We start from the raw sequence: 18,474 nt of genomic DNA, 5'->3' as shown, positions 1-18,474 counted from the left end.
TGGGTATGGCTTCTGCTCCTGGATCACTTGAAGGGGAACGAAATAGGGATGTCCTTGGAGGCTACTAGCACTCTGCTGGACTATGGACGTCTCTCTGAAGCTATGGAATGGCAACAGAGATGGTTTGCTACTCAAAGACACAAGATCACCTTGTATTGTCTAAGATGGGATTCACAGGAATTCCTTCCTTTAAGTGAGATCAATGTTCTTGAGCTGAACAGAGAAAGCTAGAGACAAGACAACAAAGTTGACTGAATAATTCTTAGATTGAAGGTTGAGAAAACAAAGCTGCCTCCCCCCATGTTCTTAAAGAAATCGACAAACAGAAACCCTAGAAGTAAACCAGGATGGTTTAATTCTAATTCTAATCCTAATCCAATTGAAATTGGTTTATTTTAAAATCCTAATTGTCTTTGGTTTAAATTAAATGAAAGCCCAATAACCAAAGCCCTTACAAAGTAATTAAATTAAACCAACAGACTGGTTTATCTTGATCTCCTTGTCTTGATCCAAGACCCACGATTTTGGCTATCTCCTGGAGCCTCTCCTCTTGTGCTCTCAGTCTTGATCTGGTTACTGGTCCACTCCACAAGCTGGCTAGCTCATTTAGTTCTTCTCTGCTCAAGTCTGGCTCTTCTTTTCTCAAGTCTGGCTCTTCCTCGTCAGACTCACTCAGCTCCCCAATGTCTCTACTCATGGCTACACCACATTAATAGAAAATGCAATGGTTTTTCTGGATGTGGCTCTCTAATTAGTCCGAGCTCTTCGTTTATCCAATCACATGATGGAAAGCTGTGTCTTTGTTATACAGTGAAGTGATAACAACATATTTTTCTTTTTCGTTGTCTCTCTTGTTGAATCAGAGAGGTCTCTAAGAGCTCGTGCTTTTCTGGAAAGTGGAGAGTTCGTCATAGGGAAAGGTGTTTACGGTTTTAGCTTCCGAGCTCTGGCGCGTTTTTGTCCTTTCGATCCAGCGACGGTCAGGATATCGATTGTTTCTTCGTTGTTCCGTGAGAGAGAGGTGACTGTAGTTGTGATTCTTCCAGCTTGCGAGTTCTCGTTCATGGGGGTCGAATGAATATTAACCTTAGTTCAAATCTCTGATGGTAGTCATTTCGAAGGAGACGTCTATTTCACCGGTCTTGAACAGAACGTCGAGTTCGTCGGTTTCGTTCGAACGAAAAATCAAGTTCGTTGATTCTTATAAGAATTCTGGTTCGTTTTCTTCACCAAACACGTAGTCGTATCAGGGAGACAGAAGAGACATGGAGAGCGACCTCTTCTTTAGTTCGTGTCCGTCTCTATTACGAGTTGATGACCTTCGTTCTTGTAAAAACAACGATGGTAACGTCTCGTTGATTATGTAGGAAGGGCTTGGCATGCATTATGTGGGACATCACATGATTAATCGTCAAACGAGACATGTCATTAAGACGATAGGAACATAAGGAGAATATATATTTCTTCTCTGGTCTTGGTGATGGGGCCTTAGTCTAGCTTGCGAGCTCTTTAGAAGGTCTATCCCTCCACTGCGTTGATGTAATTACTTTTTAATATAGCGGTGGAGATGGAATCGTCTTTGTGGTTGTTTCTTTTGCTAAGAAGTTGAGTGGGATCCTGGAAAAGGCATGTGTCAGATATAAAGACTTGATATAAAGCCTCCCTTTCTTGTGATACCAATCACGTGGTGGAGAAAACTATGTCCTTGTGTGTCTTTTGTTCTTTTCTGTATGATAAGTCCTTTTCTTTTAAGTCAAACGTCTATACTTATCGACGTCCTCTTTTATCTATAAGTCTCTAACTTGAGGACTTGATGAGTTGTGTCGTAGAGGATGAACGTCGTTTGGGTCTGATACATAGATGTAGTTGATTTGTAAAACCACGGTAAGGATCGTGTGGTTTTGGTCTTTTTAAATCATGAGCCCTCCATCTCGGGATGTCGTTTACGGAGTCGTTAGTGTGGATTGATATTAAACGTTTCTTCTATCTCCTTGTCGAACAAGTTACGAAGTGGATGAATTATCCAATCATGATTGTTGACTTAATGATCCAATAACATAGCGATGGGAATATGATGGGCTTTTGTTGTCGTTTTTGTTGCAAAGTGGAAATAGTCTTGGGCTTAGTCTTCTCGAAGTGGAGTCCTCTTTATGGGAAGAGCACGCGTGCCCGAGTTCAAGAGCTTTTTCTTATTCTTTTCTAGGTGGAAGAGAATCATTATTGTCATGAAACGATAATAATACGTTTCTGTTTATAATTGTCTCAGTCTCCCAGCGAGAGGTCTTGTTCATCTGTTTTTGCGAGTGAAGAATTCTGGTCTGGTCGAATACTTGATCGTATCTAACTCGTGAAGCAATGACGAGCATATTAGCTGTCTTTAAGAATTCGTACTCTTCTTCTTTGGGAGGTAAAGAGTTCTGGTTTCTTGACGTCCTCTCGATAAACATATCGAGACCTTGAGAATCTGGTGTACTTAGTTTCTGTACACATTCCAAGCTTGTTCGAGGTATTGTGTTTCAGCCTTTTTAGGATTCTTCCTCGCTTTTGATCTCCTATTGATTGAGGATTCATGCTCGATGTGTGATAGGGTCTTTTTCTTCGCCTTGTTCTAAGACCATGTATTGTTCAAATTCGTTTTGATGCATCTGTTCGGTCAGCAAACTTTCTCGTGTTGTGCCATCATTCGACTTGACCCGAACTCGGGAGGTCGGGCTATTAGAACTCGTCGTCGGTCTGCTATGGTTTGAGAACGTTATCGGTGAATTAACACGGCCAGATGAACTAATTTCATCGGTAACAGAGATTCGATTTGGCTGAGGTCAAAATTGAATCAAATCTTATGTTTCCTTTCTCGTTTATGATCTAGTAAGATCGATGCCATCGTGATGTGATGGTTCGTTTGTTGCGGTATTAGACACCATATGAGATGGATCCATTTTCGTGCTTACAAGCCTTAGATCGGGTTCCTAACAAGGACGTTTTTTGTTTTTCTTCCTCACAGTCGGCGCCAAAATGTAGATCCTAAAATCTACACTAAGTATTTGATAATGATTAAATGTTAAATCTAGGGAAAAAAATAATGTGGGCAACGATATCCTCAGAACACAACGATATAATCAGGTATGAGTTGACAAAATATAATATATTCGTATGTCGAATAGCATAGGTATTTCGGTTGAAGGAAGATTGTGACTGAACTCGGGATCGAGCTGCCTACGTACCCGTCAAGGGATCAAGTCTAAACGTAGTTCGGTTATAATCATCTCGAATGAGATGTCGGTTTCATCGGTCCGGAGTGAGACCTCGGTTTCGCTGGTCTCGGGCTAGATGTCTGCTTCGCGATCTCTTGTCTTGAATGCGAAGTATTCGATGTCTGGTTGACGAGTTCAATTAACTCGAACTATCTGCATACGATCTCATTAGATCAATCTTGTCGTACAAAGATAAGCTCGTGTCATTAACGTGATACGAGGGTTGCTTTCGTCATAGTTTCTTGTCTTTAACAAACACAACAATGTGTTTACTTTGTAAGATGGACATTAGGAAACTCATCTCTCTCGTTCTTATTCAGCCCAGAAAAAAATGGAAGAATTGTTTCCTCATTAGATAGATATAATGAGCCACCATATGTTGGTGGAGGATGAAGTGATCTTGGTGGTACCGGAGTCTCTCCACCTCTTCATGAGTCTTTATTCTTTTGTTTTCATCCTTTTTGTCTTTGTTTCGTCCAAGGAGAAGATGCCCTCTTCGTTAGATCCAAGGCCTCTTTTATATGAGAGCAAGGTTGTTGCAAGAAGCTAGTAATATGGTTAATAATTTGTTGCACATGCTCCACCTTTCTAGCTACAACTGATTCTTTATTGATCGCTCTCCGAGATATGCAGAGAATAATTTTCTTGTTCTTTGACTCATTCATACTCAAAGAACCTCGGGCTCTATGGGCCAACTTCGGGTTACGAGTTCTTATGGGCCTGTCTAAGCTCCACTCGAGGTCGTCGTTAACCGGTTTCTTATCTTTTTTGCGGGAAGGATTTAGTGCTAAATTCTGGTCCAACAAGCATCAAGCAGCGCATATCAACACCCATCATCAATTGACAAACTTTTTTTACATTCCTAGCCTCTCAGAAAGGGAGGAGTCTCGTATGAACCACCTCCCTACAGCGTCATGCTTTCAACTCGGATTTGTTGAGCTTGTCTAAGATGTTATGCACAAATCTATCGGTGAAAGCAACTCTCAAGACTCATTAGTTCACCACCTTTCTTCACATCCCTAGCCTCCCAGAACCTCAGCAAACAAAACCTCCGCCTTGTTAGAGCAGCGCCCAGCTTTCAGATCGGCAAGAAGGATGAAGGAATTCGCCATTGTTGAAGTTTTTCAGTAGCAGATTTGGGAGAAGTTGTGTAATTCATGGCTGGGAGTTTGGAGATTTATAGCCGGACGAGCTTTCGTCCGTTACTTTGGGAGACGAAGAGCTCGGTTGAATGCTTGAGAGTGGGTATCACGTTAAATCTCGGATTAAAGCTGCAGACGTTATGATGAGACTGCTTGTAACACCCCCGAACCGTCCTAGGCATAGGTCAACCCACCGGCCAACAATCAAACAAGAACATGACCGACGGACGACCCACACCAAGGGTTGGAGATGAAAGGCCAACCGGCCAGCCAACAATCAAACAAGAACATGACTGACCGTCCAACCCAACACCATGGTCCGGAAGCGCTACGTGACGGGTTAGGGACGATCCGGCCAGAGTCACAAAATTTACTCCACGACCTCGACCAGTTCGTCCACTAACACGTCCCACTGCGTCAAGGCACAAGGCTTGGCAACCCGTACCTAGAGTTAGCATTTTCCGTTAGATCGAGGCTTAAGACTTTTCAACCCGTACCACGACCTAACATTGTGTTAGACCGGACTAGTCAAATATCAGAGTACTCATGAAGCGCATATAAAACAATTACTTTTATTGATTTAAGAAATATTCATACATTGAATAATTCAAGACTGGGCCCGGCCTAATGCCAAATCGAGTCAACATAACACAATTCACAATACCGTTTACAAAAGGCATGAAATCTACTCCGGCGGTCCTAACGTCCAGCACCATGCTATCCAATCATCCTTACCTAAAGCGACCTGCAAAAAGGACAACGGAGTTGGATGAGTAATCTAGTATTACTCAGTGAGCTGGCGGTCTCTACCCGCAACCTAGACTATAACCCAGACAACCCAAAATAACAATCAATCTAGCCCTAGCATGCAATATAAGCTAAGGCTAAGCAAACCGTTACTAAGTTAGACTTGGCCTCCTGCCATAATCTAACTTCAAGTAACGGGAACCTGCACTTAAACAAGTCAACAACCAATCCCTAGTTAACCATATATACGCTTGAGTTCAGTACTCATGTAGTGTTAGACACTTAGACTATACAAGTATCATGAGCCGGTCGACCAACAATCAAACAAGAACATGATCGGCCAACCAATGATACCGCATAGCTTTAATATCCACCACCCTTCACAAGCAATCCCTCAAACACATACAGGCCAACGTCAGGCCTACACTAACAAAATACACACAAGCCTAATCCGGTACCTAAACCAGACTTAGGACTTAATGTCAGAACCTGCAAGCAAACAATCAACAACCAAACACAATCACAATAATAACAAGATAGTAACTACCAATGACTCGATCTTACTCGTAACACCGTATATCGGTGCTACATTAACTCGAGGGTTCCATAACCCTCTACGACACACTAACACAACACTCTAACCTGGGCCCTGGTGACTTCGTGTTCCTCCTCTCTATCGGCAATATCCTATCTCCCTACCACAAAGGCCAAAAGAAGGAACTTTCAACCAACCGCGGCCCACAGTCCTTCGGGTCACCGCGCGACAGCTCACAGTCCTTCGGGTCACTGCCACATTACACCGTCGTGTAATCACTCAGCCATAGGCCATGACCCCGTCTATCTGAGTCTTCCCGATCCAGCGAATAAGGGGTTTCCTTGAACCCGCTGAATACGAGGGCGAGGAAACACTAGTCCACCCCAAAACATGCCTAGCATGGGCGGGTTTCGCACCTGCTGTCGGCATAACACACACTCGACACAATTATCCCTAGGAAAGACCTAAGGGACAAGACTCCAACCCAAAACTAAACAACTCAACCAGTTAGTCACTCCCTTACCAAGAGATGACTAACCTCAATCAACAAGATTAATTAAACGAGCAAGCATTTAATTAAATATACTCAATCAATCTACTCAATCAAACCGTTACCCAGATAGTTCGGCCTCCTGCTATGACACTATCTTTAAAGATAACGGGAACCTGCACTCAATCATATCAACACGCAAGAATAGAAAACATGATGCATCCTAGCCCTAGTCCTAGTCAGGTTACCAACTCAGTCTTAATTCCATTCATCTCAGCTTAGCCCTTGCTAAACTGAGTCCAGTTCCATAAATAAATAACCCTAAGGACTCTACCATTCAATAGATTGATCATTCCAATCAATATGCTACTCGATCTACCCTAAATTCCAAATGGAATTCACACAAAACCAACTCACAGTGTTCTAGGCGAGAAGTAGCTGGTTGATCGGAGAGGACTTGGCCAAAACCCAAGGGACGACTTGAATGGAGTGGACTGGACTGATCTCGACTTGGACTGATCTTGACTTGGAAAGAACCTCGGCTTCACCATGAAGAAACTGACAGGCCTCGACAGGCTGATCTGGACTCGGACAGAACTTCCTTTAGCTTCTGGGCAGTTCTTCGGACTTCCCGGCGGAGTATCGAGCAAAACTTCGACTGATCTGAACCCGTAGAACTGAACTAACTCCGGACAGCATCTCCACTTGATCATCAAAGGAACTGAGTGGCCTGGACGAATTCAGTTGGACAGAACCGTCCCTAGGCGCTGACTCGAAATCAGTAGAGAACTGACCTCGAAAACTCTCTAAAACTCTCGAAATAGCTCGGAATCACTTGCTTTCTTTTTCTACTTCTCTCTCACGTTTTTAACTTGGTTTGGACAGGTCGGGATGTGAATAAATGAGCTGGGGTCGTGGGTTATTTATAGGAGACACCAGCCAATCAGCTTCAGGTTGGTGGCAGCCCGTGTGTCGCTTCGCATGGCTCCGGACGCATGCGCGGCGGCACTTCGTGCTCCACATGTCATGCTGCATGTCCAAGACACATGCAGGACGCCACCACTCCTCCCACATGTCAGGATTCATGCCTGGAGTGCATGCAAGAAGCCACACCAGTACACACATGTCGATTAGCATGCTTCGGTTGCATGCGCGGAGACACCTCGTGCTTGGTCGATCCACCTCGTGCTTCTACATGTCAGGCTGCATGTACAGCTTCCATGCACGGTGACACCTCGAGCTTCTGGAGACACTCAGCTTGTTAGATGCTTGACACCACGTTCTGAACCCATGCAACGAGCCACCTCGAGCTTCTCGGTCGGTTTACGCGATTTTTTACCCTTCCGACAAATTTCTGACCCGTGATCAATCCCGAATATTTTTCCGCTCCCGTTCTGATGCTCTAAATATTTTTAATAGACTCCATATGAATTCTGATATCCTGTAAAAATATTTCCCGAGCCTCCGGCTTCCTCGAAGAATTCCATAATACCGAAATTAGGGTTTTCGCCCAATTTCGGGTTTTCCCGTCGTGCTTCGATCCCGTCGTGCTTGCTTCCCGTCGTGCTTAGTTCCCGTCCTGCTTCCAACTTATGATGTCTCCAGAATAATATTTTACTGATATGAAGATTTTCCGAGAAAACTTCGTGATGAAGAAACGTCGGTCTTCAAAAACGTCGAGCTTCTAAACCGTCGTGCTTCCAAAATTGTTATGCTTCCAAAACATCCGTCTGATCAATCTAAGACATCTTCTAACTATGGTCGAGCAACTTATTCGACTCATAGTTCACTCATGATCACTTCTTCGACCACCTCGTTCTTCGAAATTTCCCGATCGATCTTTACTGCCCACGATTCGACCACCACAAAGACACTCGACCATTCTCTCTTTTTTTTTTTTTTAACGGGTTTCTACACTGCTGAACATGTTTACCGTCATCGTTTAGAAGATGATGCAAACCCTGAAATAAAATGGGCTTGAACATAACATTTAGGTTAAAGCCATAACGCCAAGAGGCCCAGCCCAGCAAAACTACAAATTCAGTCGATAATTTGAGTTTTTTTTTCTTCCACGTGGTAAAAACGCCCCCATATGCTTGCTGACGTGGATACAAGAGAAGAGAGAGAAATCCCCTCTATTGTTATAGATTTGCTTTGTATTCTCCAGTGGCATGAACAAATACGCTAGGATTAGTGGAAAAAAGGTTTCTACTTCCATTGAAATAAGTTCTTCGCTAGATGTAAGGGAGTTTCAACACAAAAATCATCTGTGAATCTCAACGTGAAACAAACATCATAATGACTGAGACACAGTGCCGGTCCTTGTACAAAGCGGGGGAAGCACACGCTTGCAGCCGTTTATTTTATGAGCTATTTTCGGCCACATTTTATAAAAAATAATCTCTTTAATCTTGTGGAAATTTATATGCCAATACTTTCATTAGTTCGTGGGTTCGAACTACCCTGACCCCAATTCAGCTTTTATGTTTTTTTCTGTTTTCTCTTCGAAAAGTGGCCGCATTCTTCTTTCTTGCTTCCGGCCTATACAATTCTAAGAGCATCTTCAAAAACACAAATTCTATAACTTCAAATATAGAGTTTTTTGCTCTACAAAAAAAAACCTTAAAAATTCTATAATTTGAGGTTTCATCTTCTTTTTTTTTTGCATTTTGGTCATTATAATTAAGTATACATCACATTTATGATTATTAAGTATTTTCTCATTTATCGTTTAATCCTTAAAACTTTTTTATATCATAAATATTTCAAATTTATATTTATAAATACAAATTTTACACATAAAATTAAATAAATTTTTTAATAAGATGTATAATATTTTAAAACTATAATTAGACAATAAGAATATTACAAAAAAAATTAAAAAAAGATACATGAAGATATAATTATTACACAAATTTAAGTATTACAGCAATACTAATAGTATAGTTAATTTGCTCCGGAACCTCCAAAACATCTAAAATATTGTCCTAACAAATTTTGTGTAACCGAAGATGAAGCATTATGGAATAATATGGTATTTTTTTTTAGTTTAATATTTAATTATCTATTTTGATTTATAATTCTATATTTTAGTGGAATATTTTATTAATTAATATTACTGTAATATTTTTATATATGTGCTAGTTATTTATAAAAGGTTTATGAATTTGTATTAACTATGACAAAAATAAAGACCATAGTGTAAAATACAAATAATTTTGAAGTTAAGTTTGAAGTTTTGCTTTTGGAGAAAAACACTGTGAAACTTCAAATATAGAGTTTTGAAAACTCTAAAATAAAATGTCTTTTTGGAGATGCTCTAAGACCGGCTCTACTGAGACATACATATCTGGTACTACAAAAATAAGGACCATAGTGTAAAATACAAATAATTTTAAAGTTAACTTTGAAGTTTGGCTTTTGGAGAAGAACACTTTGAAACTTCAAATATAGAGTTTTGAAAACTCTAAAATAGAAATTCTTTTTGGAAATGCTCTAAGGCTGGCTCTACTGAGACATAGGGATCTGGTACTACAAGAACACGCGGCAACTCGAACAACGTTCCCCTTAATCCTATTCGTTTTGCATGCAGAAAGAAAAAGACCGATTGCAAATTCTCTAGCTGGATGATTAACCGGAAACCATTGAAGTGGTTGATGACAATAAAGTTGTAATATTCTCTATTAAAATAGAAGTGCTATATGTTTAATATTGATACTAGATTTTGATATACGTTTTGAAAGCGCATAATATTTTATAATACAAAATTTCATTAACAACGTTACAAATGTTTTGTAAATTTGTACAAAAAAAAACTCTTATTTCTAATTGGAGCAATTAATGTGGCCAAAAACCAGCTTTTCAGTGGGAGAGGAAATGTTGAGGAAGCTCTGTGGCTAAAGCGATTTGAATCTCAAGGAGCATCCCGAGGCAGAGCTTTCACGCATGGCTAGTCGTGCAGAATAGGTTACCCACTCGTGATAGGTTGATCGGATGGGGTCTACTGATTCCTCCCCTATGCCTCCTATGCAATATCGCTGATGAATCTAGGGATCATATCTATTGGGACTGCAGGTTCTCTTTCGAACTGTGGTCTATGGTGGCTTCAAGATGTAGACTGTAACACCCCCGAACTGTTTTAGACATCGGTCAGTCAGTCGGGCAACAATCAAACAAGAACATGCCCGAACGACCTTCCTCTGCCAAGTTCGGAAGTGTCACAACGGGTTTAGAATAGACTTTCCAAGTCACAAAACATAATTCTGTAACCCAGAATATCCATTCAAAACTCGTTTCCTCTAATCTTCGGCCTGAGGCTTTGCAACCCGTACCGAGTAATAGAGTTGTGTTAGGTTGGACTAACCTAATATCAGATTCAACACGTCACGAATATAAAACATACTTTATTTCATATATATATAACATGAAGTTCACAAGACCAAAATATTATACATAGGGTCGATGGACGCATTCGATGGACGCAGTCGATGGACGCAGTCGAAAGTAAAACATACATTCATATATCTTGAAAACGAGTCTTTAGCAAAAAATTATCAATCTACACCAGCTCCTACAGTTCCGCGAGTGCTACGGTCCTCTCTACTGGTCACCTGCAAAAGGATGTGAGGAGTGAGTGAACTAGTTTCACTCAGTGAGCCAGGGTTCCCTATCTAGCATATACAACTACCCGTCATTCTAAACCCAACCCCAAGCACAAGCAAGACGGGTAGTTCAACAATCAATATTCAAGATAATAAAGCATGACCGATTTAAGCAATAAACCATTAAACCATAATAATTCAAAACACTCTTTATGAGTGTCACATCAATCGACCATATATATACTCTTAGGGCCCAAAAGAATCATTCTTCCTCCACATAAGGGACACCGGCAATCCCTTCACTATTACACCACACAGGCGTAGGCGCTCGGGAATCGTCCGGTCACGGTCCTCAATCGGAATTGCCGTGCCCCGGTCCTCTATCGGACTCGCCGGGGGCTGTCACATCCACGTGTGACACTCGGCCTTGGTGATCAAGCCAAGTTAAACCGAGCCCACCACTTTCCGGACCACGACCGATTTAGTGGTACCATTTGAGGAAGCAATGACCTGCAAACTACTACTAGAACCACCACAAAGTTCTCACACAACAGTACCAACACGAGGTACATACAATAACAACATATAATAATCACACAATCACAATAACCCGGGTGCTTATTGCCCATACATCGTCTCAAGCCTCGGATCCACAAACTGACACCTAGACCGGTCCGGCTATCCTAGCTCGGAAGCCGTCTCCGATGTCAGGAGTCTGCATTAAAAATTCGTTAACAAACAATTAACCGTGACTTACAGTGATTAACCGATGTGGCTTGACTTTCTTATTCCGGAAACTGACCAAACCCTTTTTATTCCCTCCAAATCTTCGTCTTGATTCCGTACCGTTAATCTCGCAATCTTGTAACACGTCTTGCTTCTCCAAGCAACTCTCTAAACAGCTCCTTAAATTATTTATTTTCTATTTCTATTTCTTTTCTTCTTTTCTTTCTTCTCTTTATTTCTTGTCTTTTCTTGCTCTCCTTTCTTCTCTCTTGGTCACGTAAGTGGGGAAATGAAAGGTTGACTTTCCCTTTTATAGTGAAACAATATGAATAGGTTTGTGACAGCTGCTCCACCTTTTCTCTTTGATGACCACGTCATCTTCCTAGTCATGAAGAGATTCATTGTCTTGTCCTTCTCTCCTTTTCACACGTGAGCCTATACTCTTCTCAATGTATCTTCTTGTGACACCTCATTCCCAAGTTTAATTAGTCATCCTCATATCTTCTTATTCTTCCACGTAACCATCATCTTTACTTTGCCTCCCCTCCAAAATGAGCACGTATAGAATAGTGAATATAAGTCTTATTAGAAGTAGACAGGTTACAATATATAGGTAAGTAAGGAACCTAGTCTAGGTTAATATCATTTACATTATAACCCTTTCCATATATACATATGATCCTCTATACGCCCCTTCAAGATGGAGGGACTTTAGTGACTCCAATCTTGGATGTTGCAGTGAGAAACTGTTGGCGACTGAGTGGCTTGGTCAGTGCATCTGCAAGCTGGTCTTTTGTAGAGATATGAGAGACACGAACCATGCCAAGTTGTATCATGCCCCTAATGAAGTGATAGTCAATAGCAATATGCTTCATTCTTGAGTGGAACACAGGATTAGCACATAGATACGTAGCTCCAATGTTATCACAGTAAATAGCTGGTGTTACCGGGATCTGAACACCTAACTCTTGAAGCAACGAGCATATCCAACGAACCTCCGATGCAGTATTAGCAACAGCCCGATACTCTGCTTCTGTTGATGATCGCACAACCCCATTCTGCTTCTTTGATGACCATGAAATTGGAGTAGACCCGAGATAGATGAGATATGCATTGGTTGAAACATAATAATCACTATCCCCTGCCCAATCCGCATCTGTGAAGGCATGGAGAGTAAGCGGTGATCCAACTCTCATATAGATGCCATGACTTGTTGTTCCAGCTAGATAGCGTAACACTCTTTTCGCTGTGAGCCAGTGATGTTCTGTATGTTGGTGCATGAATTGAGACAGACGATTGACCGCAAAAGAGATATCCGGGCGAGTAAACGCAAGATATTGGAGACTACCAACAATTGATCGATATTGAGAGGCATCAGAGAGCGGAGAGCTATCATTGAGTTTGATTTTTGGTGTCGTCTGCATCGGTGTGGATACAGGCTTGGAGTCTACCATGTTGGTGCGAGTCAAGAGATCCAGTATGTATCGTCTCTGCATCAAGTGTAGAACCTTAGAAGACCTTGTTGCCTCTATGCCCAAGAAGTAATGAAGATCAGTCGGATCTTTTATAGAGAATCGTTGCGCCAAGGAGGTCAGCACATATGAGACGTGACGATGATCACTACCAGTTACTACAATATCATCAACATACACAAGTATGTACGTTTGATGAGAGGCAGACTTGTGTGTGAACAGAGACGTATCGGCTAAGGAGTTTTCAAATCCAATGTCAACCAAGTGTTGTTTGAGAGACAAGTACCAGGCACGTGGAGCTTGTTTCAAACCATAGATTGGCTTCTTGAGACGACACACATGATCTGGTCTATCTCGATCAACAAACCCCGGAGGTTGAGTCATATACACTTCCTCGTGAAGTTCTCCTTGAAGAAATGCGTTGTTTACATCGAGCTGCTTAATCTGCCAACCTCTGTTTACCGCAATGTCCAAAACCAGCCTTATTGTCGTCGACTTGATGACCGGACTAAATGTCTCGCCGTAGTCAACTCCGTGTTGTTGGGTGTTGCCTCGTGCGACAAGACGAGCCTTTGGTCGTTCTTCTTCTCCATTCGGTAGGTACTTGGTTGTGTATATCCAGCGACAACTCACAAGGTTCTGGGAGGGATGAGGCGGAACCAGTTCCCAAGTTTGATATTTTATTTGAGCATCATACTCCACCGACATTGCCTTTCTCCATCTTTCGTCCTTAAGAGCTTGGGTAACATTTCGTGGTTCAGGACTGGGGTGTTGGCTTGTAACGGTAAGACTGAACTTTGAATTTGGTTTCACGATCTTGTTCTTTCCTCGTGTCTGCATAGGATGTTGATTCTGATGTTGTTGTAAGTCGACAGCGGTAGAGGAATTTTGTGGGTTTTGGGTGGTTTGAGAATTTATCGGTGGCTGATTTGGTGGTTCACTGGTTTGAAAATCATGGGTTTGGATATTGGGTATGGATTGTGTTTCCTGCTGTTGGGTTTCATTTATTTGGTGGTTAGTCTGGGCCTGGGGTGAAGGCCCATTTTGATTTGGAGCAGTGGGCTCAGAAGCAAGGGGGGAGGAAGAAGAAGATGGAGATTGAGTTGAAGAAGACGATACCTGAGTTTGTTGTGGCACTGGTGGAGACGTCGGTGTTGTTGGGTGAGGATCTAAGCACGGAGACGGGACCGTCGATGGCTGCAGCGGAACCTGAATAACCGGAGGAAGGTGATCAGAAACAGGAGTGACATCATCTTCGGTAGTGACATTGCCTCTTTCTGATTTGTTCATCGAGAAAGGAAAGATCGTCTCCTCGAATGTAACATGACGAGATGTATAGAGTCGTCTGGTTGGCTCATGGAGACACAGATAAGCGCTCTGACTCGTGGAGTAACCCAGAAAAATACAAGCTTTGGATCGATCTTCTAACTTGTGTTTGGTATATGGTCGCAGCCATGGGTAGCAGCGACACCCAAACACGCGAAGTCTGGAATAATTCGGAGGCTTGCCAAAGAGTCTCTGATACGGGGAGTCATAGTCGAGGTTCGGAGTAGGCATACGATTGATCAGATAGATCGCAGCGGCGAAGGCAAAAGGCCAGTACGTCTTAGGCATTGATGCTTGGGACATGAGGGTCAAGCCAGTTTCAACTACATGCCGGTGTTTCCTCTCAGCAGCACCATTGTGCTCAGGTGTATGAGGGGGTGAAGTAAGATGAGAGATGCCCTGACTTTGAAGGTACGCACGTAATGCTATAAACTCTCCACCGTTATCTGAGAATAACGTGCCCATTTTTGTTTGAAAACGATTCTCCACCAACTGTTTGTAAGCTACAAAAGTTTCCTTGACTTGAGATTTTAGTTTTAGAGGATAAAGCCATGTATATTTTGTGTAGTGGTCAACTAGAATAAGATAATATTTGAACTGATCAGTTGATAGAATAGGAGATGACCAGACATCAGAGAAAACAACCTCGAGAGGTCGTGTAGAAGTTATACTCGATTTTGAAAAAGAAAGTTTATGGCTTTTATTGATCATGCAATCTGAGCAAGACATAGGTTTAGAAGACAACTGAGAAATAGGAAGAGAAAACTTTGAAACTGTTTTAGTAAGAATAGAAATAGAGGGATGACCCAAGCGTGAATGCCAAGAAGATAGTGTAGCTTTAGATGGAGAGGTGAACATGGCCGCTGGTGAAGCAAGACTAGTCGGCCATTCATAGAGTTTTTCTCTAGCTTTTCCGTGAACTAACCGGGTCCCCGTGCTCAGATCCTTCACCTGAAAAGAAGAAGGAAAGAATTCGACGGAGACTTGATTAGTATTGCATAAACCATGAACTGAGATGAGATTTTTGTGTATGTTTGGCACACATAATGTATCAGTCAACTTAATAGGCTTAGTTGAAGAGGGAAGTATAACAGAACCAGTGTGTGTAATGGATTGATTCGATCCATCTACAATCACCACGGCCTCACCTCCTTCATATGGTTGATGCAGGGACAGGTTCTGCAGATCCGAGGTGATGTGATGCGTAGCACCACTGTCAAGGAGCCAGTTGTTAGCCGTGTAGGGTGATGCAGCAGCTACATTCGCTTGTGGTTGCCAAGGTGTGAAGGGAGACTGTTGGGATGTGGCTTGATAGCTTTGGAGATGGGGACATCGTTTAGCTCCATGTCCTTGAGTACCACAGATTTGGCACTTGCCAAGGTAAGGTCTCTGTCCACGACTTTGGTTCTGCCAGTGCATATTGTTGTTGTTGGAGTAGGAGGGCCTGGTCTGCGTGTTAAACTGATTGCTATGACTCTTGTTCTTGTTGTGGTTGTAGTTACCCTGAGTGTTCTTCTGTTGCACCATGTTCGCGGACACAGGAAGAAGAGACGCAGGCGTCATTGACGAGAGCTTAGCTTCATGATGGAGTAACTTCTCATGAATTTCGGTGATCGTGGGAGGCACCTCACGACCCTCAACCTGTTCAACCACCGTCTTGTACTCATCAGGCAAACCATCTAGAATCGCATCAATCTGATCCTCATGTTCCATAGGCTTCCCGAGAATTGCAAGTTGATCAAGTCGTGTGGTAATTCCTTGTACATAGACATCGATCGTCTTTTCTTCCTTCTTCCAATACTTGAGTTGATTCCTCAGGTTCTTGATGTGCGCACGGCTTGGCTTGGCATACATGGACGCCAAGATTTCTCATATTTGGGCAGCAGAGGTCGCACGCGAGACAAGGGGCTGGATAGGCAACGTGATTGCACCAATAAGACCGCTGTAGATCAAGCGATCTTGACGGTTCCAGAGTGTGTGATCTGGATTCACCGTCGTTTCACCATCAACGGTGACTGTCGGAGATGGAATAACTGTAGATCCATCTAGATGACCAATAAGGCCATAACCATCAATCAAGGCATGAACTTGGAGACTCCACATGAGGTAGTTTGTGGCCGTTAGTTTCGAGACATTGGCCATGTTGATGTTGAGAAGTGTTTGTGGATTGGTAGAGATTGTTTCAGAGAGAGCTGGAGACTCCATTGTTTGTCGTGAAGGTGAAAAAGAAATTTGGAAAATTTAGGTCTTTAGGAGAGCGACGGCTCTGATACCATATAGAATAGTGAATGTAAGTCTTATTAGAAGTAGACAGGTTACAATATATAGGTAAGTAAGGAACCTAGTCTAGGTTAATATCATTTACATTATAACCTTTCCATATATACATATGATCCTCTATAGCACGTGCTGATGACTAAGCAAAGCTGAAAATAATTCACTCCTCCTCCCTTCTTTGACCACGTTGATCGCAACCACGCCATAAAAAATAAAATATTTCTTTGTCTCTTCTTTTCTTTTAAGCATGATTAACTAACCCAAATTTGGTGACCAAAACTCCATACTCATTGGTCACTACTCTTTAAAAAGTGGCTTAATTATCCAATTAAACAATTAACTTACATTTAATGACATTGCACCATATCATTAAACTGTAGTCAAATTTCGATGATTCCATTTTCCGCCGATACTATTCCGAACCTTTTTTTTTTTTGACGGGATATTACATAGACTCAATCCACAACGCAACTGGGAGAGTTCATTGGCTCAGATGATCTCGCTACCTTCTCCTTCAACAGTCCGATCGCTGACTCTTCTAGGCTGGCAAGCAACTCTCTATTGGACATGGAACGAGCGCAACAACCGCCTGCACTCAAACCAATTCCGATCAGTTGATGCACTCTTCTCTCTAATTGATCATCAAATCAGGAATAAAATCCAAAGTTTCCGAGAAACAAACCCTAGGAAGGCCTCAGTAATGATGCAGTTCTGGTTTCGTTGAGAAAGGTCATATGTTTCACCGCAACAAACTCTTGTTGACAGACTCGCGACCTCGGACCATTCAGTTTCTCTTCGATACCATCGACAAATCAAAAACAACACAGCAACTGGGCCTCTGACTGAGGCTGGATCACTAAATGGGTTTAGAAAAGTTCTATTTTATGAGTTTCATTGTGCTATGCTCCTTAACTAGAGCTTTTGGGCTTTTGTAAACATTTGCCATTTCTTTTGCAATTTAATATTAGTAAGCCAGTTACAAAAAAAAAAAAAAAATCAGTGGCATTTCAATATAATTATCTACAAAAATAAAGGCATAATACTAAGAATTTGCTTTAATTGTATAGATGATGTGGAATATTACACAAAATGCCATTACATTAAAATTTTCTCTAGCAAATTCATTAATGGCTTTTAGGTAATTTTAAAACTATTCATAAAACATACTAAGTGATGATTGTTTGTGGTTTTTGCTTTAGTTTTGGCTTTAGTTTTTTGTAAAACTCATTTTTTAACCAATCAAGTTTTAGTTTTTAGTTTTTGTTTTTGTAAAAACCATTTCACTTGCCAATCAAGTTTTTTTAACAAATAGATTCTCTAACATTTAGGAAAATTAGTTTTTCAAAATTTTAACCAATTTGTGAAAAAAAGCCAAAAACCAGCTTTTGTGGGTTTTCAATATAAAAACGAATTTTGTTTATTTTATATAAAGTACTGTATTTTAATTAATTAATAATTTAATAAATAATATTTTATAAAGATAAAATTCCCATACAATTTTTTATCATTTGAACATTAATGTAAAATAATTTATTTGTGTTTCATATCTGTAAATAAATATAGATAATTTTATTATTAATTGTAACCATTTAGTTATTAATTTATATAAATAAATTTATTGAATAATTTTAATAATTATAATACACACTAAACCACAACTAAAAATTATAAAACTTAAAATATTTTATTAATGCAAAATACTATATTAATTTGAAAATAGCCATTCATGTTCTAAAAAATGAAAAATATTTTATGTAATAAAATTTATAATCAGTTTCAAAATTTCAATATATTTTAATTTTTATAATTTATAGATATTTTATTAATTATATTTTAGTATAATACTTAAAAATAAAATAATTAAAAAACATGGTAATATTTTATTTTAATAATAACCATTATATTTT

The 18,474-nt window shown here is 40.8% G+C and overlaps 1 long non-coding RNA gene across 1 annotated transcript; it reads left to right on the top strand.

Annotated features, from left to right (window-relative positions):
• Positions 1-2,200: 2,200 nt before the first annotated feature.
• Positions 2,201-3,527, top strand: LOC125590714. The gene is made up of 2 exons (XR_007326716.1): positions 2,201-2,506; positions 2,588-3,527. It is a non-coding gene; the product is annotated as an uncharacterized LOC125590714 (long non-coding RNA).
• The last annotated feature ends 14,947 nt before the right edge of the window (positions 3,528-18,474 follow it).

This window comes from Brassica napus, chromosome C7 (genome assembly GCF_020379485.1).
Source record: "Brassica napus cultivar Da-Ae chromosome C7, Da-Ae, whole genome shotgun sequence".
NCBI classification, from domain to species: Eukaryota; Viridiplantae; Streptophyta; class Magnoliopsida; order Brassicales; family Brassicaceae; genus Brassica; species Brassica napus.
The sequence above is the reverse complement of the archived record's forward strand: the minus strand, read 5'-3'. Positions and strand labels throughout refer to the sequence as shown.